This window comes from Mustelus asterias, unplaced genomic scaffold (genome assembly GCF_964213995.1).
Source record: "Mustelus asterias unplaced genomic scaffold, sMusAst1.hap1.1 HAP1_SCAFFOLD_428, whole genome shotgun sequence".
Taxonomy (NCBI): Eukaryota; Metazoa; Chordata; class Chondrichthyes; order Carcharhiniformes; family Triakidae; genus Mustelus; species Mustelus asterias.
The window spans coordinates 234,887-257,220 of record NW_027590383.1 but is presented as its reverse complement, the minus strand read 5'-3'; the positions used below and the strand labels follow the sequence as shown (position 1 = coordinate 257,220).

At 43.8% G+C, this 22,334-nt stretch overlaps 2 protein-coding genes across 2 annotated transcripts in view; both read right to left on the bottom strand.

The window, feature by feature from the left end:
- LOC144486681 (uncharacterized) overlaps positions 1 to 12,356 on the bottom strand; it is a 58,859-nt gene extending 46,503 nt beyond the window's left edge. The window contains exons 1-2 of the mRNA XM_078204689.1: positions 12,202 to 12,356; positions 9,640 to 9,862 (exon numbers count right to left, since the gene is read on the bottom strand). The gene's annotated coding sequence lies outside the window, so the exon portion shown is untranslated. The remainder of the gene's footprint in view (positions 1 to 9,639; positions 9,863 to 12,201) is intronic.
- LOC144486683 (serine protease inhibitor Kazal-type 1-like) overlaps positions 1 to 22,334 on the bottom strand; it is a 232,933-nt gene that overhangs the window by 100,981 nt on the left and 109,618 nt on the right. The window lies entirely within an intron of this gene.

Below are 22,334 nucleotides of genomic sequence, written 5' to 3'. Positions count from 1 at the left end.
GGGCATTTGTGAACTGCAAATCAAGGACAAAGGCCCCAACCAACACTCGAGAAAAGCAGAATAGAGATACTCCCTTTCCCAGAGACGGTCACTCTGCTGTGCTTTGGCACTTGTTTCAGCTGCGACTTCAGGCTGCAAGTCAGTACCACCTCCTGTCAGTCATTACACTTTATAACTATCCAAAAATAATTCTGAAATATTGACAACTAGATAGTGGCAAAAGAAATCAAACCAAACAATTTTTAGAAATTGAGGAGTGAGTATTTTCCTAGCATCAACTTTCAATTAATGTCTGCAAACAATAGTAACTGGCAAAGATTAATGGAGGAGAAATTGGCAATCAGCCCAGCCCAATGTGACATGACCATCAGCCTATTTAAACATTTGCACCATCATGCACACCTATAAATTATTTCAACTTTAAGCAGTGCATCTCAGTGGCTCAATCATTGCATGCTTTAGCCAGTGCAGAATGGAGTCATCAACCAGGAAGGCTCTATATTTGATTTCTGGCCTGTGCTCAATGGGCTCATGTTGACAGCCAATTAATTTAAACATCTTTACATCAAATGACGAAAACATCAAATGAAAAAAAAAGTCAAAAGGTTTCTTGGTAATGCCTAGCAGTTAATCTTTCTAGAAAGTCAGCACAGCTGGACACTGAAGAGGTCAGCTTGGGCTTGCCTACAATGTTTCTCATAATGTTCCCCTGATACTCGAGAGGTAAATCCTTTAAATCAGGGAGCAAGTCTTTTTATTACAAAGCACAAGTTGGAGGTGAGCTACAATATTATGGGCACCCATTCTGCAAATGGAATACTGTCTGAGTTTGGGTCCCCAGCATGGAGGGATTGGTGAATTCACCCACTGCTGGCCACATATGAATGATGGGGACTCTGGGTGTGGTACTGGAGGCTGATGGTGCCCATAGCTTCATACCCAGCACAAGTCACATTACCCAAGCTACGAGGAAACAAACAAAGTTAGTTAAGAATTTAAGATAACTGACAAGCAGAGGGGAAAAGTTAGAGTTTTTAAAAAATATGCAGAGTGAGCTATGATCAGCATTACACTGCCTGCAAGGGTAGGGGAAGCAGATTCAATCGTAACTTTCAAGAGCAAATTTAATAAATAGTCAAAAAGATTATAGGGCTGTTGAGAAAGGGCAAAGGAATGGGACTAATTGTATAATGCTTTCAAAGATCCAGAAGCGAAATGATGGGTCAAATGGCCTTCTTCTACCCTGTACCATACATTAGATAGTTTACAGTCACAATATCCATACTTTTTAGCATTTCAAGGTTGTGTTCCTTTTCAACATAATCTCCAAAAAAGGGCAGTGTGTTTTACATCTTTTATTAATGCCAAAGTTACATCAAAATATAATCCCCTTTAACCAATACAGGACCATTTACTGACCTACACGTGCCCAAACTATGTTATCAATTGTGCCCAAGGCTTGAATGGAAACGAGTGAATTTCATGGTTGATTTAATCACAACACAAATAAAAGAAATAATGTAATCAGAAGTGGTTGTTTTCAGACTGAAATGTTATCACAATGCATACATGCCTCACAATGCAGTAGTTGTCAAGACTGAACAGGTTAGGCAATGTTACCTGAAAATCCAAGACAAATTCTTCCAACTGAGAAATTCTGTGCTTTGCTTTGGGACACCCCAAAATCCAGCCACTTGCCGGTGGTGTTCAGAATTCACATCATGCAAAGGTATTTGCTCAAAGCATAATGTTCCAAAGTTGAAGTCTTCAGTCACTGTCTGCCCACAGGCAAGGTGATATTAGGACAGGAATAGGCCATTCAGCCTCTTATGTCTATTCTGATATTCAGGGCATCACCAACCTGCATCTCAATTCAATGTACCCAGGCTGATCTATTTCCTTACCTAACAAAGCCAATCTCAAAAGTTCCATTTGATCTAGCATTTAGAGCCACTGTTTTTTGAAGGAGTAACTTCAAGATTTCGACTATGATTTATGATCACTTCCTGATTTCACTCGCTCTGATTTTAAGATTGTGCCCCATTGTTTTAGATACCCTTCCCAAGGCCAATACATTTGTCATGAAATACAGTGCCCAAAACTGAACATAATACTCCAGATGGGATCGGACCTAGAATTGAAGCATAACTTTCTCCCCTTTGCATTCCCAGCCTGAGATGAGAAAGAGTTTGGCATTCCACTAGTCTTTATGATGAACTGTGTACATGAACATCCTTCACCTCGTCAAAGTTTCTAGCTTCTCCCATGTACAAGACTAATCAATTGTGTATTTCTCGGATGCAAAAGTAAATGACATCACACCAAACCCCATCTGTTGGTTTATTACTCTCTTAATATGCTCATGTCCCTCTATTACTTCCTTCTCCTGATCACATAACTTACCCTATCATCTGCAAACTTGATATAACCTTATACTTCTCCATCTAACTCACTGATTTTATTGGGGAAAAACTGGGGTCCTACGACAGATCCCTGGGACCACTTGTCACATCCTGTCAAAGAACATCCAATTAGCCTTAATCTATGCCTCCTACTTAACCAATTTCCAACCAGTGTCATAAAATTATCACTAACTTTTACTGACAATCTCCTGGGAAGTGCCTTATCAAATGTCTTCTGAAAACCAATTTAGGCAACATACATAGACACACCCCATCCATGCTATTAATGGCCTCAAAATAAAAATCAAAGATTAGTTAAACATGATCTGTCCTTCACAAATTCACAATCAGCTTATACTTGTCCAAGGGCTGTCAGTCAGTCAATCTGTTGATTCAAGTAATGTTCCCAACCTAATATTAAAGTCACAGGTCTGTAGGTTCCCCATTTTGCCCTCTCTTCCTTTTTAAATAAGAGCAGCAACATATCAAGTAAAAAAGGAACAATTTCTGAATTGAGTATTTGGGAAAATTGTGACCAATGCACCTGCAATTTCCTTATCTACATCAAAGTTACACACGATATTAAAGTAAGGATGGCAGAGTGGATCACCATCAATAACCGCATAGATTTCTTAAACAAAAATATGTAGGAGTCAAAGTTTAGTGTGGGCATGGAGACAAGACCAGCTTTGATACGACTGAAATATTGTTTTAGCAGAAACACTGCTCTGGTACTGAAGTATCAATGCATAGAGACTGATTAGATGATGGTGATGAAACACAAAGAACGTGGTTACCACCAGCACTGGCAACCATTTCAAAAAGATAGAAAATGCAAGTCATTGATGTTGATGACAGAAGCAAAACAATATAGTCAAATCTTTAGGAGGGAAAAGGATCACTGTAGATTTCACTTGATTAACAAAATACCTGGGCATTTATTTATCCTAATTTACATAAAGGATAAAGAAAATGAAATGGCTACAACAGGATGGCAATACGGTCTCGACACTACATAGACCTTAGTGTAAGCAGTCAGTTCCCAATCAGAATTAGGACCAAGGATGCATAGCAAAAAAAAGGGAAAGGTGATAGTTAAAATGTACTGCAACCTGCAGACAGAGCTGTTATGAATGAACTCATTTAGACTCCAGCCAGGGTTCTGTCATGGCTGATGGGTTCCCACTCACTTAACTGGTTAGAACATAGAACATAGAACATAGAACATTACAGCGCAGAACAGGCCCTTCGGCCCACGATGTTGCACCGACCAGTTAAAAAAAAACTGTGACCCTCCAACCTAAACCAATTTCTTTTCGTCCATGAACCTATCTACGGATCTCTTAAACGCCCCCAAACTAGGCGCATTTACAACTGATGCTGGCAGGGCATTCCAATCCCTCACCACCCTCTGGGTAAAGAACCTACCCCTGACATCGGTTCTATAACTACCCCCCCTCAATTTAAAGCCATGCCCCCTCGTGCTGGATTTCTCCATCAGAGGAAAAAGGCTATCACTATCCACCCTATCTAAACCTCTAATCATCTTATATGTTTCAATAAGATCCCCTCTTAGCCGCCGCCTTTCCAGCGAAAACAATCCCAAATCCCTCAGCCTCTCCTCATAGGATCTCCCCTCCATACCAGGCAACATCCTGGTAAACCTCCTCTGCACCCTCTCCAAAGCCTCCACATCCTTCCTGTAATGTGGGGACCAGAACTGCACACAGTACTCCAAGTGCGGCCGCACCAGAGTTGTGTACAGTTGCAACATAACGCTACGACTCCTAAATTCAATCCCCCTACCAATAAACGCCAAGACACCATATGCCTTCTTAACAACCTTATCTACTTGATTCCCAACTTTCAGGGATCTATGCACACATACACCTAGATCCCTCTGCTCCTCCACACTATTCAAAGTCCTCCCGTTAGCCCTATACTCAACACATCTGTTATTCCTACCAAAGTGAATTACCTCACACTTCTCCGCATTAAACTCCATCCGCCACCTCTCGGCCCAACTTTGCAACCTGTCTAAGTCTTCCTGCAAACTACGACACCCTTCCTCACTGTCTACCACACCACCGACTTTGGTGTCATCAGCAAATTTGCTAATCCACCCAACTATACCCTCATCCAGATCATTAATAAATATTACAAACAGCAGTGGCCCCAAAACAGATCCCTGAGGTACACCACTTGTAACCGCACTCCATGATGAATATTTACTATCAACCACCACCCTCTGTTTCCTATCCGCTAGCCAATTCCTGATCCAATTTCCTAGATCACCCCCAATCCCATACATCTGCATTTTCTGCAGAAGCCTACCATGGTGAACCTTATCAAACGCCTTACTAAAATCCATATATACCACGTCCACTGCCTTGCCCCCATCCACCTCCTTGGTCACTTTCTCAAAAAACTCAATAAGGTTAGTAAGGCACGACCTACCTGCCACAAAACCATGCTGACTATCACCTATCAATTCATTACTCTCCAAATAACTATAAATCCTATCCCTTATAATTTTTTCCAACATCTTGCCGACAACAGAAGTGAGACTCACCGGTCTATAATTCCCGGGGAAGTCTCTGTTCCCCTTCTTAAACAATGGGACAACATTCGCTAACCTCCAATCTTCTGGTACTATACCAGAGGCCAACGACGACCTGAAGATCAGAGCCAGAGGCTCTGCAATCACTTCTCTTGCCTCCCAGAGAATCCTTGGATAAATCCCATCCGGACCAGGGGATTTATCTATTTTCAGACCCTCCAGAATATCCTGCACATCCTCCTTATCAACTGTAATACTGTTAGGAACCCTGATCAGTTACATGGAGGGGCCCCAACAAGATCTGGTGCCCTTCAGGCACTTAACTGGGCACTGTCAGGTCTTCCAAGTGATTGAATTACCCATGGCAGATGTCCTACCCACCAACAGTCTTCAAAAATTAGGATAATAAATATAAATAAATGCCCAGGTATTTTGCCTAATTCAATAATTATTGACTAGTAAAGTGTGATCTGTATCAACCACAAATCCCAACCTCCTTTGGTCTTTGGAAAGTTTTGATGCTGCATTGCTGGACTCCCAGAGCAATCTGCTTGTAACATCCAGCCTGTCAACACCAAACCTGGACTCTAGACTGACAACACTGCCTGCCTCAAGTCCAAACTTTCTCGAAGTCTTGTTCTTTTGAAGATTCCTGCCATCACCTAAAGATTGGACCATATCTTAGTACACAATCACAGAATTACATTAAATCGACATCTTGGGGGTTACCACTGACCAAAAACTGAACTGGACAAGCCCGTGGCCTAGGACTTTGCTCCTGGATCCTCTACTTCCTAACCACTAGACTGCAATCAGTAAGGATAGGTAATGACACCTACTCCATGATCATCATCAACACCGGTGTGTGTGCCCCCCCCCCCCAAGGCTGTGTCCTCAGCCCCATACTATACCCTGCAGTGGGTCGGATATCAAACAACGACCAGACAGAGTGCAGGAAAGTGATAGAGAATTCGGTGAAATGGTGCAACGACAATAATCTCTCCCTCAATGTCAGTAAAATGAAGGAGATGGTTTTCAATTTCAGGAAACGTAGTGGAGGACATGCCCCTGCCTATAGCAACAGTGATGCAGTGGAGATAGCCGAGAGCTTCAAGTGTTTAGGTGGTTAGATCATCAACAATCTGTCCTGGACCTACCATTCTGCACCATTGTTAAGAAAGCTCACCAATGTCTCTACTTTCTCAGAAGGCTAAGGAAATTCAGCAGGTCCACAATGACTCTCACCAATTTTTACAGATGCACCATTGAAAACATCCTATCTGGATGTATCACAGATTGGTATGGCTCCTGCTCTGACCAAGACCACAAGAAACTACAAACTGTTGTGAACGTAGCCCAGATCAACACGCAAGCCAGCCTTCCATCCATTGACACTGTCTATATTTCCAACTGTATCGGGAAAGCAGCCAACATAATCAAGGACCCCACACACCCCAGATATACTCTCTTGCACCTTCTTCTGTCAGGAAAAAGATACAAGCATCTGAAAACATGTACCAACAGACTTAAAAACAGCTTCCTCCCTGCTGTCAGACTTTTGAATGGTCCGATCACATATTAAGCTGATCTTTCTCTTTACTCTACCTGTAACTGCGACATTATATTCTGCACCCTATCCTTTCCCTTTTCTCCCATGTACTTTGTGAATGGCATGTTTTGCCTGGGTAGCACGCATGAAACAATACTTTTCACTGTATCCCAGTATATGTGACAATAAAACAAATACTGTGGCTACAGGTCAGAGGCTAGGAATCCGGTGGTGAATAACTCACCACCTAACTCTCCAAAGCCTGTCCACCATCTAAAGGCAAAAATCAGGAATGTGATGGAATATTCTCCCCTTGCCTGGATAGTGCAGTTCCAACAACGCAAGAAACTTGGCACAATCCAAGACAAATCAGCCTGCTTGATTGGCACCCCATCTATAAACATTCACTTCCTCCATCACTGATGCTCAGTGGCAGCTTTGTGTACCATCTACAAGATGCGATCATAACTCTATCTCCTTTATGCTTGCATTGGAAAAAGAGAGGATCAGGCAAGCTAGGAAAGCGTTTATATTGAGTAAGGGGAAATATGAAGACATAAGACAGCAAATTAGAGGAGTAAATTGGAAGGAGGTATTCTCGGGGAAATGTACTGAAGAGAGGTGGCAGTTTTTCAAGGAATATCTGTCTAGAGTTCTACAGGACAGCGTTCCGAGCAGACAGGGAGGTGTTGGTAGGTTAAAGGAACGGTGGTGACGAAAGCTGTGCAGGACCTAGTCGAGAAGAAAAGGAAAGCGTACAAAAGGTTCAGAGAGCTTGGCGAAGATAGGGATCTAGATGAGTATACGACTTGTAGGAAGGGACTAAAGAAGGAAATTAGGAGAGCCAGAAGGGGTCACGAGAAGGCCTTGGCAGGTAGGATTAAGGAAAATATAGATGTTTTTTTTCTAAATGGAGGTTGGTCACCAGTGGTGTGCCCCAGGGATCTGTTCTGGGACCCTTGCTGTTTGTCATTTTCATAAATGACCTGGATGAGGAAGTGGAGGGATGGATTGGTAAGTTTGCCGATGACACCAAGGTTGGTGGGGTTGTGGATAGTCTGGAGGGATGTCAGAAGTTACAGAGGGACATAGATAGGATGCAAGACTGGACGGAAAAGAGGCAGATGGACTTCAACCCAGATAAATGCATAGTGGTCCATTTTGGCAGGTCAAGTGGGATGAAGGAGTACAATATAAAGGGAAAGACTCTTAGTACTGTAGAGGATCAGAAGGACCTTGGGGTCCGGGTCCATAGCACTCTAAAATCAGTCCCGCAGGTGGAGAAGGTGGTTAAGAAGGCGTATGGTGTGCTGGCCTTTATCAATCGAGGGATTGAGTTTAGGAGTCTGGGGATAATGATGCAGCTATATAAGACCCTCGTCAGACCCCACTTGGAGTACTGTGCTCAGTTCTGGTCGCCTCATTACAGAAAGGATGTGGAAAAGATTGAAAGGGTGCAGAGGAGATTTACAAGGACGTTGCCTGGATTGAGTGGCATGCCTTATGAGGATAGGCTGAGGGAGCTCGGTCTTTTCTCCTTGGAGAGACGTAGGATGAGAGGAGACCTAATAAAAGGTATATAAGATGTTGAGAGGCATAGATCGGGTGGACTCTCAGAGGCTTTTTCCCAGGGTGGAAATGGCTGCTATGAGAGGACACAGGTTTAAGGTGCTGGGGTGTAGGTACAGGGGAAATGTTAGGGGGAAGTTTTTCACACAGAGGGTGGTGGGCGAGTGGAATCGGCTGCCGTCAGTGGTGGTGGAGGCAAACTCAATAGGGTCTTTTGAGAGACTCCTGGATGAGTACATGGGACTTAATAGGATGGAGGGTTATGGGTAGGCCTAAAAGGTAGGGATATGTTCGGCACAATTTGTAGGCCCGAAGGGCCTGTTTTTGTGCTGTAGTTTTTCTATGTTTCTAACTCAGCAAGGCTTTGAGACCACACTTTCCAAATCCACAACCACTGCCATCTAGAAGGGTACGGGCAGCAGACACATGGGAACACCACCACCTGGAAGTTCCCCTCCAAGCCACTCACCATCCAGACTTGGAAATATATCATCCATTCACTGTCACTGGGTTAAAATCCTGGAGCTCCCTCCCTAACAGCACTGTGGACCGCAGTGGCTCAAAACGGCAGCTCACCACCATCTTAAAGGGCAACAAATACTGGCCTAGCCAGCAAAGCCCACATCCTTTTAATAATTTTTTTTAAAAACCGTTTTGCGTGATCACCAACTTTGAAGGAATGTGGCAAATCCTGCTTTCAGCTAACTGAACGCCCTCAACTTTAACTCCAACATGAACGCACTGTCACAGGGTTCTGAAATTCTGGGCACTGACATTCACATTTTGTTTTATTTTAAGTTATTCCTAGATGTAAAACTCTTTTCCTTCCTATCTTCTCCTTGGGTATGTATGTACTTGTGAGAACCATCCCCTGGGTTTGAATATATGAATAAATAATACTTCTGATTTAACACTAAAGAGAGTTTGTTGCAATTCACTTTAAAATTGACTTTACAAATAGAGGGTTTGAGGAAACACACCACAACCTAGTTCAGAAATTAAACACCTCTGCCTTCGACAGACAGCAGGAAAAATAAAAGGAGTTCAGTTTGTCTCGCTCCATTATCTGTAACATTATGAACACTCCCAAGTACTGTACACTGGAATTACAGACACAAGCCAAAGAATCAACCTGGTGGTGTTTCAATGTTTTGGAGAATTCCCTATTCATGCACAAAAACCTACTCTTCAAGCTGGCTATTGTATAAATAAAGGAATTTAAATAACTTACACTTGGGGCACATACATTGGGTAATTGTAGTCAGCTGCCCAGGATTTTCTATCCATTAGTGGACAAGAAGGACCCCCACACGTTCTAACTAGTCAAAAGGCCATGGCTCCATTCTGTGAGCACCTGTTACCAAATTCACCCTCAAAGCTCATTCTCACCCAAAAGGATTTAAACAATTTAAATAATCTATTCCAAGTTATTCAGCCAGTTAGTAATAGCATGCAATCACCGTTCATGGTCCTGTTTGGTTAAACACGATTCTTTTACCTTCACTTGTCAAAGTCAACAATAATTGAAACTTGCAGCAATTTGACAGGTTAATACTTACCACACAGCAATTCTTTCATTCCTTTCACAGAACACACAAATAAAGTTGGTTTGTTGAGGAGGCGTGCTTGGAAAATTCTGCTTCCATAGCTATGAATTCGACTGTTGCAAAAATGCATTGGATCTTTATAGAATTCTAATGATTTATCACTCATTAAAGCATATCCTGAACTTCCAGGAATCCCGATCTGAGACATTGTGCTGGCTGCTGTGCAATAATCTTCCTGAAAATATGAAAAGGGTATTATTCTCAACCATCGTTTGATAAAATTATACAACAGTCATTCCAACTGACATTTTTCTTATAGCACCGTGCAGCTTAATAAGTACCAGTGCTAAAGTCTTTGCAGCAAGGCCTGAATCTACAACATTCTAACACAGAGGCAAGAGTTCAGCTAAGGCAAACTCCCTGAAAAAGCAGGATGAGAAGTGGAGTGAGTGACAATTCTAGTACTGTTGCAGGTGTTGATGAGGATTTCAGCAGCAGAGGTAATGGATCAGTGTAAAAAGACAGCAGAAGGCAGGAGGAGCGTAGGCTGTCATCAACATACACATGGAAGATAATTCTATGCTTACCGACACAATGTGTAGTTGCCAAGTAGGAAGAGACCAAGCATTGTGAGAATATGTATGTGTGTGCATCTATAGAGATAAATATCATTTAATATTGGCAAATCTAGAGGAACATCCGGTATTATCAGTAAACCCAGAGGGAATTTAGGCAGAGGATAAACCTTTACCCTGGACCTCGTTAAATGCAAGTGCAAACAAAGAATTGAGAGTACAATGTCTGTCTAAACACAAGCAAGTCTCCTGTGAGGTTCCATACAGATTTTTCATCGACATCTTCCAAAAACCACAGAAATTAGGTTTGTTAAATAACAAGTCACCAGTGAGAAGAGACTTCATAAACAAAAGCTTTTGTAGACAGACATTAACATATCCAAATATAGAGTTACACCCACTCTTATGCAAAGCAAGGTGAAAGTTCATCATTGCACTTAAACAAAAATAAAGTATTATAATTACAATTCTCAAACTAAAACAAACACAACTGTTGCAAGCTCTTGGCATTAAAAGCAGCAACAGAATGGTTAACTTGAACTCCACAATGTTACAATTACTTTACAAGAAATGATGATCTAAATACAAAAGTGTAACCACAAACACAGCTTTGTGCCAGCTTCCCAAATGTTTCAGCAATGGTCATGTCCAAAAGATGCAACAAGGACTGTTGTGTATGAAAGTGCTGGAAATATGGAAACACAATGATATTGAATAAGTACATGGAATGGCTCAGCTATAGGCAGCTCAGCCCGAAACAAAATAGGAATGACAAAAAGAAAAAGGCAATTATCACACAACTGAAATCTTATAGGGAAATATATTTAATGCAACCATAAAGAATCTCTCATAGACCATTGGCTGTGAAACGCTTCAGATGACAAGAATGTGGAATGTCCTCTCTAAACGGATGTTCCTTCTTTATGAACACCTTTTATTTCCTGAACATTTTACTGCATTTTCTGCTATAGAAACCAGTTATGCAATCACAGAATGACGATTTTAAAATTTTAAAATGTAATATTTTTGAACATGAGAGGCACACAACTATTTAACTGCCATTCTTGTTAAATTGTTTAGTTGGCATTGATAGAAGGATTGGTGTTGGTCAGGTGAAGAAACCTCTCCTGGACTTTGTTTTTGAGCATACAAATGGACAATTTAACATCTCGTTAAAATGGCATCTCTGACAGTGCAGCATTCCCTCAGTACTGCATTGGTTAGGTTGATTGGCCAAGCTAAATTACCCCTTAGTGTCCCGGGATGGGTAGATTAGAGGGATTAGCGGGTAAATGTGAGGGTTAGAGGGATTAGTGGGTAAATGTGTAGGGATATGGGGACAGGGCCTGGGTGGGATTGTGGTCGGTGCAGACTCGATGGGCCGAATGGCCTCTTTCTGCACTGTAGGGTTTCTATGGCTTCATTGAATTGGGCAGGTTTAAATTACTGGAATGTAATTGGAACCATGATTTTTCAACTCGAGCAAGAACGCAACGAACGAACCAAACCAAGGTTTAACAAAATTACCAGATTCCGCCAGTTATTCAGAGCTCAACAGATAATTTCCAATTCGTCCCATTATTTAACCACATCTTACAAGTTCACTATTAAACAATTGAGCCAATTTATAAAGAAATAAACAGGAATGTTTCACAGGCATCCTCCTGCCAGAAATAAGCATTTAATTCATGGTCAGAAACTAAAGCGAGTGCTTCCCCCAATTAAACACTCCCTGTCAGAGTACACTGATCGAAAATTACTCATTAAACTGCCAGGTGTCCCTTTGCAGAAGACGATTAACTTCACCTGGATAAAGGATTAAACTTTGAAACGGCCCAGACGCTGCCTGATGTATTTCCAGTTTATATCATCTTCACCAGAGATTCCTCAAAGAGGCGGCAGAGGAACAGACTCCAAACCCCTGGAGGGAGGATGGACACGGCGGGTCCAACACCACCCAGAGACCCCTCGCCCTTTCTACCGACTGACAGCTACTAACCGGGTCCCGGGCCGGGCGGGCGGACAGGCCCCCCTCCTCCTCTCAGAGCACTCACTCCCGCTTCCTTCTCCTTCGTCTCACAAAGCAACAGGTCCCCAACCACCGCGCATCAGGTGCGAGGGCAGGCGGGCCACCTGGCCCCGCCCCTCAGGGCCGTCAATCACGGGCTGGCTCCTCCCCTCCCCCTCAGGGCTGTCAATCCCGGACTGGCTCCTCCCCTCCCCCTCAGGGCTGTCAATCCCGGACTGGCTCCTCCCCTACCCCTCAGGGCTGTCAATCCCGGACTGGCTCCTCCCCTACCCCTCAGGGCCGTCAATCCCGGACTGGCTCCTCCCCTCCCCCTCAGGGCTGTCAATCCCGGACTGGCTCCTCCCCTACCCCTCAGGGCTGTCAATCCCGGACTGGCTCTTCCCCTCCCCCTCAGGGCCGCCAATCCCGGACTGGCTCCTCCCCTCCCCCTCAGGGCTGTCAATCCCGGACTGGCTCCTCCCCTCCCCCTCAGGGCCGTCAATCCCGGACTGGCTTCTTGTGTGGCTTTTGCTACCAAATAAACCTGTTGGACTTTAACCTGGTGTTGTTAAACTTCTTACTGTGTCCTCCCCTCCCCCTCAGGCCTGTCAATCCCGGACGGGCTCCTCCCCGCCCCCTCAGGGCTGTCAATCACGGACTGGCTCCTCCCCGCCCAGTAAGAAGTCTCACAACACCAGGTTAAAGTCCAACAGGTTTATTTGGTAGCAAAAGCCACACAAGCTTTCGGAGCGCTGCCCCTTCGTCAGGTAAGTAGGAGTTCTGTTCACAAACAGGGCATATAAAGACACAAACTCAGTTTACAAAATAATGGTTGGAATGCGAGTCTTTACAGGTAATCAAGTCTTAAAGGTACAGACAATGTGAGTGGAGAGAGGGTTAAGCACAGGTTAAAGAGATGTGTATTGTCTCCAGCCAGGACAGTTAGTGAGATTTTGCAAGCCCAGGCAAGTCGTGGGGGTTACAGATAGTGTGACATGAACCCAAGATCCCGGTTGAGGGCGTCTTGCAGAGGTTGCTGTGGCAGGGGTGTGTGGTGTCGTGGTCACTGTGCGGAACTTGGCTATCAGTCTCTGCTCAGCAACTCTGCGTTGTCGTGTGTCGTGAAGGCTGCCTTGGAGAACGTTTACCCAAAGATCAGAGGCCAAATGCCCGTGACTTCTGAAGTGTTCCCCAACAGGAAGAGAACAGTCTTGCCTGGTGATTGTCGAGCGGTGTTCATTCATCCGTTGGCGTAGTGTCTGCATGGTTTCCCCAATGTACCATGCCTCGGGACATCCTTTCCTGCAGCGTACCAGGTAGACAACGTTGGCCGAGTTGCAAGAGTATGTACCGTGTACCTGATAGATGGTGTTCTCACGTGAGATGATGGCATTCCGTGTCGATGATCCGGCACGTCTTGCAGAGGTTGCTGTGGCAGGGTTGTGTGGTGTCGTGGTCACTGTTCTCCTGAAGGCTGGGTAATTTGCTGCGGACAATGGTCTGTTTGAGATTGTGCGGTTGTTTGAAGGCAAGAAGTGGGGATGGCCTTGGCGAGATGTTCATCTTCATTAATGACATGTTGAAGGCTCCGGAGAAGATGTTGTAGCTTTTCCGTTCCATGGAAGTACTGGACGACGAAGGGTACTCTGTCTGCCGTGTCCCATGTTTATCTTCTGAGGAGGACGGTGCGGTTTTTCCCTGTGGCGCGTCGGAACTGTCGACCGATGAGTCGAGCGCCATATCCTGTTCTTATGAGGGCATCTTTCAGCGTCTGGAGGTGTCTGTTGCGATCCTCCTCATCTGAACAGATCCTGTGTATACGGAGGGCTTGTCCATAGGGGATGGCTTCTTTAACGTGTTTAGGGTGGAAGCTGGAGAAGTGGAGCATCGTGAGGTTATCCGTGGGCTTGCGGTGCAGTGAAGTGCTGAGGTGACCATCCTTGATGGAGATGCGTGTGTCCAAGAATGCAACCGATTCCGGAGAGTAGTCTATGGTGAGTCTGATGGTGGGATGGAACTTGTTGATGTCATCATATAGTTGTTTCAGTGATTGTTCACCATGACTCCAAAGGAAGAAAATGTCATCGATGTATCTAGTGTATAGCATCGGTTGAAGGTCCTGTGCAGTGAAGAGGTCTTGTTCGAACCTGTGCATGAAGATGTTGGCATATTGAGGTGTGGATTTGGTCCCCATGGCTCTTCCGTGTGTCTGGATGAAGAACTGGTTGTTGAAGATGAAGACATTGTGGTCCAGGATGAAGCGGATGAGCTGTAGAATTGCATCTGGAAAGTGGCAGTTGTCGGCGTTGAGTACTGAGGCAGTTGCAGCAATGCCATCATCGTGGGGGATGCTGGTGTAGAGTGCCGAGACATCCATTGTGACGAGGAGTGCTCCTGGTTCAACTGCTCCTTGTGTGCCGAGTTTCTGTAGGAAGTCCGTAGTGTCGCGACAAAAGCTGGGGGTTCTTTGTACAATGGGTTTCCTCCCCTTCCCCTCAGGACTGTCAATAGCGGGCTGGCTCCTCTCCTCCCCTCCCCCTCAGGGCTGTCAATCCCGGGCTGGCCCCTCCCCTTCCTCGCAGAGCTGTCAATCATGGGCTGGCCCCTCCCCTCCCCCTCAGAGCTGTCAATCATGGGCTGGCCCCTCCCCTCCCTCTCAGGGTTATCAATCCCAGGCTGTCCCCGCCCCTCCCTCTCTGGGCTGCCAATCACAGGCTGGTTCCCCCCCCCCTCAGGGCTGTCAATCCCGGACTGGCCCCTCCCCCTCAGGGCTGCTCCCACCTCCTAACACACCTGAACAGGTGTCATCCACCTGTTCCTCCTCTGTCATTGGTCAATCAGGGTGATTGATGGAACATCTGTCCAATCAGCCAAGTAATCTGAGTCTGCCCCTCAATTGTTTCCCCACCCTTACAGCAACTGTTCTTAGAGAATCCCTACAGTGCTGGAGGCCATTCAGCCCATCGAGCCTGGACTCTCCAACAAAGGATCCCACACAGCTTCTATCCCCATAGCCCCAAGTATTTACCCTACTAATCCCTCTGACACTAAGGATCAATTTAGCATGGCCAATTCACCTAACCTGCACATCTTTCAAACTGTGGAGGAAACTGGAGTACCCGGAGGAAACCCACGTTGACACGGAGAACGTGCAAACTCCACGCAGACAATAACCCGAGGCTGGAATTGAACCCGGGTCCCTGGCACTGTGAGACGGCAGTGCTAACCACTGTGCCATGGTGCTGACCCCATTTCTGCTAAAAGAAATGTATATATTAATTATTTAGTTCCTTATTTCTAATTGACTCTCAGTGTTAGTGAACTTTATGCACCCAGAATGTTAATCTGTTTTGAAGACTCTGATACTGCCTTCACACTCCCAAGTTAAACATTTTTGAAAACTCACTGCGGTTTGGCAGTGAATCTATGTCTATGTGGTACAAATCAGGTGTAACGGACTGAATGGGTCCTGGAGAAAAATGGATTGATTCTCCTTCAGGGAATCTTACATTGGGTCCTAAAGTGACTGTCAGGTTGATTCAACAGCAGCACTCTTGCCACAAGTTCAAAGGTTGCCAGTTCAAACTCTACTCCTGGTGTTGAACACCCTTCAGTACAGTGCTGAAGGAGCATTTGCATTGTCAATAGTACCAAATTTTGGATGCAATATTAAACTGAGGACCTGTTTGGCCTCTTTATAAAATATTCCGTGGCACCATTTAAAAATCAGCAGGGGTTGCTAATCTTTGTGCTAATCAGTGTGCTAATCTTTAGAATCATGGAATGATTAATCAGGGAAGAAGGCCATTTGTCCTGTTGTGTCTGTGCTGGCTCTCTACAAGAACCATTTCTCCTTCAACCAACATGTAAAACTGACTATCTGGTCATTTATTTAATTGCTGTTGATGAGAACTCTGTGTGTGTTTCCTACAATAATAATACTTGAAAAAAGTACTTAATGGTTGTAAAGCAATGTATGATGTCCTGACACCATGAAGAGCGCAATACAACTGTAAGTTATATTTTCTTCTCTGAGATGAGTGTGGAGTGTAAAAGTTGCCTCATACCCAAAACCATGGTTAAAATGTAATTACATCCTAATTTCAGGAATTTTCTCCTCAACTCAAATAAATACACCCACACTCACCTCAGAACTGCAATTTTGCAATCTAATCTTAGCAATTCTCGACTAAATTTTTGTTACAACATGACTCAACTTTTTCCAGGAACTGGTTCAAAATAAATCAATCTTATTAAAAGCCTGAGTTTGAGATTAAGTTCTTAGAAAGGTACTATCTGAATATTGAGTATTTGGTCGCATTAGGTGTATGTGGTTTATATAGGAGTATAAGAACTGCTAGAGGGAAAAAGACCAAATCTTCTGCCATATTCATACACCAAACAATGCTGGAAATGTTCAGCATTCAAGTATTTTTTTGTATTTTGAAGCAGTTTATTTTTAAACAATGTGCAAAACATGACCTTGTAAAAATACAATAAAACATTAAGAAATGGAACGAGATAAAATAGTTAATAGAAGATAGATAGGACAGACATGGAGAAGAAAAATAATGTTAACCTACTAGAAATAGAAATCGTATAATTTTGCATTTAATATTTCACAAGTTTGTTAGTGTGCTATTACTGTACTTATTTAGTATACTTTTAACAGCAGTATAAACTATAGCGAGGGCAATAACTATGATGTGAATCTTTTCCAATATATTCTATGATCATGAACTTGGGCTTAAAAGTCATTGTATACCAATTGTCAGCATAATCCAAAAATCTCTTCAAATTCTTACAATTGGAATTCACATATTAATGTGTAATGGGAACAAAGATTCAGGGCTGAACATATTTTAAATAGGATTATTAAATAATTCACAATGATGTTCACAAAAATACAAAGTACAATAGGTTCAAGTTAGCAATGTGGGTGTCAATGACCTTTCATCAGAACTGGTAGAACTTAGAGATGGAACTGGTTGTTTTAATCCAGTACAGAGATAGGGAAAGGGCAGGATCTATTTATAGGGTGGAAGACATTAAATGATTCATTTAATGTGGAGGTAGAAACAAGTAAAATTCTATCCTGGTTCTGGAAAGAAGGGTGGGGAAGAGAGATATTTCTGGCAAAATGGAACTTAATGGGTGGTTCCTTAATCCAAAACTATGCCCCCAAATTTGAGAATCCCCATGAGGACTTTGTAGCAAAGTTGATGAAATCTTCCTGTTTTAGGCAAAAGCAGAAAACGGCTGTGATAAATGTAAAGAGGTGAGGGAGCGACCTCTGCATGAGTGAAACAAAGAATGTTCTACATATCCCATGAAAAGACAGGTTTAGTAGGACTCATATGGGTTCCCAACATCTATTATTTGGAGGAAGTGAGCAGAGTCAATGTGAGAACAAGGTCGTGATGTGGAGATGCCGGCGTTGGACTGGGGTAAACACAGTAAGAAGTCTCACAACACCAGGTTAAAGTCCAACAGGTTTATTTGGTAGCACAAGCCACTAGCTTTCGGAGCGCTGCCCCTTCATCAGCTAAGTGGGAGTTTTGTTCAAAAACAGGGCAGATAAAGACACAAACTCAATTTACAAAATAATGGTTGGAATGCTTGACAATCACCAGGCAAGAGTGTTCTCTTCCTGTTGGGGAACACTTCAGCAGTCACGGACATTCGGCCTTTGATCTTCGGGTAAGCGTTCTCCAAGGCAGCCTTCACGACACACGACAGTGCAGAGTCGCTGAGCAGAGACTGATAGCCAAGTTCCGCACACATGAGGACGGCCTCAACCGGGATTTTGGGTTCATGTCACACTATCTGTAACCCCCACAACTTGCCTGGGCTTGCAAAATCTCACTAACTGTCCTGGCTGGAGACAATACACATCTCTTTAACCTGTGCTTAACCCTCTCTCCACTCACATTGTCTGTACCTTTGAGACTTGATTACCTGTAAAGACTCGCATTCCAACCATTATTTTGTAAATTGAGTTTGTGTCTTTACATTTATAGGGTGGAAGACATTAAGTGTTTGTGAACAGAACTCCCGCTCACCTGATGAAGGGGCAGCGCTCCAAAAGCTAGTGGCTTGTGCTACCAAATAAACCTGTTGGACTTTAACCTAGTGTTGTCAGAACAAGGTCAGCCAAGTGGAGAAGGATGGTAGTGGGGGGGGACTGTTTGAGCTTCCATTAATTTAAGAAGCAGAGAGTCCTCAGTCACAGCTGGTAAGGTTGGGGATGTAAAGGGAATGGCTGGCCATGACAAAAAGAAAACTAGAAACTGTTAAAGTGATGGAAGGCATCAGCAGAATTGTGGATGTAGATGGGAAGAGATGGGACAAGGGGAGAAAAAAACCACAAGTCTTGATAAGAAGAAATGAGTTCCATGGGCAAGAACAGGCTGATGTGACTGGGCAATCCTCTTTATGGCTGTTGGGAAAGAGATAGAAGTGGGATGTGTGGATTTAGGGACTATGGGATGCCATGGAGGTGAACTCTCTAGAGGAAGGGTCAGTGCCAGTCCTGGAAATGATGGTTTGATCCTTTGGTGATGAGGTCATGGTCCAGATGGAGGTTCTCCGTTTCTCTTTAATCTGACCTCTCTGTCCTTGAGTGTCCTATTCTTGTCTAATGAAGCTGGGGGAAAAACTCCTTATTTTTCAACCAGGCATTTTATAGCCTTCCAGATTCAACATTGAACTCAACAATTTCAGATCGTAACTTCTGCCTCCATTTCCATTATCATCTCTTTTTTGATCTGCACCATCACTGTTCTCATCACTTAATTTCCCTTTCCCCCATCTTATAACAGGCCTTCACTTTGTTCCCTTCCTCACCTCTTTAATTCTGTTACAACTCCAACTTTATCCTGTCCGATTAGAGGTCATCAACCTGAAATATTAACTCTGTTTCTCTCTCCTGCCGGACCTCCGGTGTACAGGTAATTCCAGAATTTTGTTTTTATTTCATCTGTCCAGCATCTGCAGTTTTTTGTTTCCTAACAACAATAATGGGGTTGTTGACTAATCAGAACAATTGATCTCTCTCAGCCACAAGAGACCTTAATATGAGGCAAAGAAAACCTTATTAGTGATTTGATTTGATTTATTATTGTCACATGTATTAACACACCGTGAAAAGTATTGTTCCTTGCGCGCTACACAGACAACACATACCATTCATAGAGAAGGAAATGAGAGTGCAGAATGTAATGTTACATAATGTGGAGTTGCCGGCATTGGACTGGGGCAGGCACAGTAAGTAGTCTCACGACAACAGATGAATGGACACCGCTCAACAATCATCAGGCAGGAGTGTTCCCTTCCCGTCGGGGAACACTTCAGCGGTCACGGGCATTCAGCCTCTGATTTTCGGGTAAGCGTTCTCCAAGGCGGCCTTCACGACACACGACACCGCAGAATCGCTGAGCAGAAACTGATAGCCAAATTCTGCACACTTGAGGACGGCCTCAACCGGGATCTTGGGTTCATGTCACACTATCTGTAACCCCCACGACTTGCCTGGGTTTGCAAAATCTCACTAACTGTCCTGGCTGGAGACAATTCACATCTCTTTAACCTGTTCTCTCCACTCACATTGTCTGCATCTGTAAAGACTCGATTACCTGTTAAGACTCGTATTCCAACCATTATCTTGTAAATTGAGTTTGTGTCTTTATAAGCCCTGTTTGTGAACTGAACTCTTCACTCACCTGATGAAGGGGCAACGCTCCGAAAGCTCGTGCTTCCAAATAAACCTGTTGGACTTTAACCTGGTGTTGTGAGACTACTTACTAATGTTACAGTCATAGCTGGTGGGAAGTTTTGGAATCATGTGACCAAAGTTCCTCTCTGTTAAGTCCAATAATAGTTTATGGTAAAGGAATAAGTTTGGAGCTTGTCTTTTACCTGAAGCAAGATTTTTCTCAGACCCACCCACGCCCCCGCTCCCAAACTGACCAACTTTAAAAACCACAGCAATATTACGCTATAGATGGGTGACCTTGGCAAGCTCAGCTTGGAACTTCTGCCCTTAAGTGGAAGGAAGTCCCACCCTCAAGAGCTGCTGACCAACCTTGCAGTTCCAACAATGCCCGAACTCAGTAGTGGGCACTGCTGAAATTGCAAACAGTCCCCCCAACGAAGAAGGCAGCTCAACCAGGCTCTACTCTCTCTCCACAGATGTTGTCAGACCTGCTGAGATTTTCCAGCATTTTCTGTTTTTGTTTCAAATTCCAGCATCCGCAGTATTTTGCTTTTATCACGAAGAAGGCAGCATGGATACTGGTCGCAGGTGCATAAGTGAGAGTGCTACACTGGTGAAGTTGAGATGTCAAACCAAGGCTTCATCTGTCTGCCCTAGTGGATGTAAAAGATCCCATTGTACTATTTTGAAAAAGAGCAGGGACGTTATCCCCAGTATCCTGGCTTATATTTATTCCTCCATCAACATTGCAACAACAGATTTTCTGGTTATCATCACACTGCAGTTGGCTGTGCGCAAATTAGCTGCTGCGTTTCTGCATGAGAGTGAGAAGTTTAACAACACCAGGTTAAAGTCCAACAGGTTTATTTGGTAGCAAAAGCCACACAAGCTTTCGGAGCTCCAAGCCCCTTCTTCAGGTGAGTGGGAATTCTGTTCACAAACAGGGCATATAAAGACACAAACTCAATTTACATGAATAATGGTTGGAATGCGAATACTTACAGCTAATCAAGTCTTTAAGGAACAAACAACGTGAGTGGAGAGAGCATCCAGACAGGCTAAAAAGATGTGTATTGTCTCCAGACAAGACAGCATTCAAGACAAGGCAAGACAGTTGGTCAGTTTGGGAGGGGGGCGTGGGTGGGTCTGAGAAAAATCTTGCTTAAGCTAAAAGACAAGCTCCAGACTTATTCCTTTACCATAAACTATTATTAGTATTCGCATTCCAACCATTATTCATGTAAATTGTGTCTGTGTCTTTATATGCCCTGTTTGTGAACAGAATTCCCACTCACCTGAAGAAGGGGCTTGGAGCTCCGAAAGCTTGTGTGGCTTTTGCTACCAAATAAACCTGTTGGACTTTAACCTGGTGTTGTTAAACTTCTTACTGTGTTTACCCCAGTCCAACGCCGGCATTTCCACATCATTTCTACATGACAACAGTGACTACACTTCAAAAGTACTTTACTGGCTGTAACACGCTTTGAGATGTCCTATGGTTGACAAAAGTGTTATAAAACAGCAAGTCTTTCTTTTTGCTGTCCACGGAGCAAGGGATATAAATGTTTACTCTGTCAAACAAAGCGTTTTATGCAGTGGTGCACAGTGGATTGCCTGATGTTGCTGATATTCCATTGGCCCTCTATAGCAAAGTAGTTCTAGGTGGTTGTTACTGTGACTGGCATTGGCAGCACTGTGCATACCCTGGAGATGAGCTGCAAATCATCCTGCAACACATTACACAACTAACTGCCTTCCTCATGGAGTGTAGCCACCAAAAGTGTTTCTGCTCTGTGTGGTGAAGGAAGTTGCAATGTATGTGGCTAGCAGTGTAACAGAAGGGTAGGTGCTCTCCTTCTATAATAATGCTTTATTTCCCTGATATCCAAAAGTGCTTTCCTTTATTGTCTCTCTTTCAAAGTGACAGATGTCTTAAGGAATTGGGTTGGTCTTGCTAACTGTGAACTCCCCAGGAGCTCCCCTGTTTTTAAGCTTCGCAGCTTTTGAAGAACAGCATGGGGAGAATGAATGCCAACAAACATGAGGACAAACTGCAAGCAACAGAAATAGAGAACACCAAGGGTAGGGAAGGATGGCATCAATTCAAATCTCTTTGCGTTAAATTAAAATTTAAATGTTTAGAAAATGCGAATGGGGTAGAGTAATAAATAATAGCAAAATGCTGCAGGTGCCGAAGATTTGAAATAAAAACAAAAAGTGCTGGAAAATCTCAGCAGATCTGGCGGCATCAGTGGAGAGAGAAACAGAGTTAATGGGCGGAATTCTCCCAAAAAAACATTAAGTGTCGTAACGGTGAGAACACTGGAGTGAATGGCACCGGTCTCTCAGGCACTCTCCGCACTGCAATCCTCCCACACTTGGTCACTCTTTTGGACAGTTAGGAGTTTTG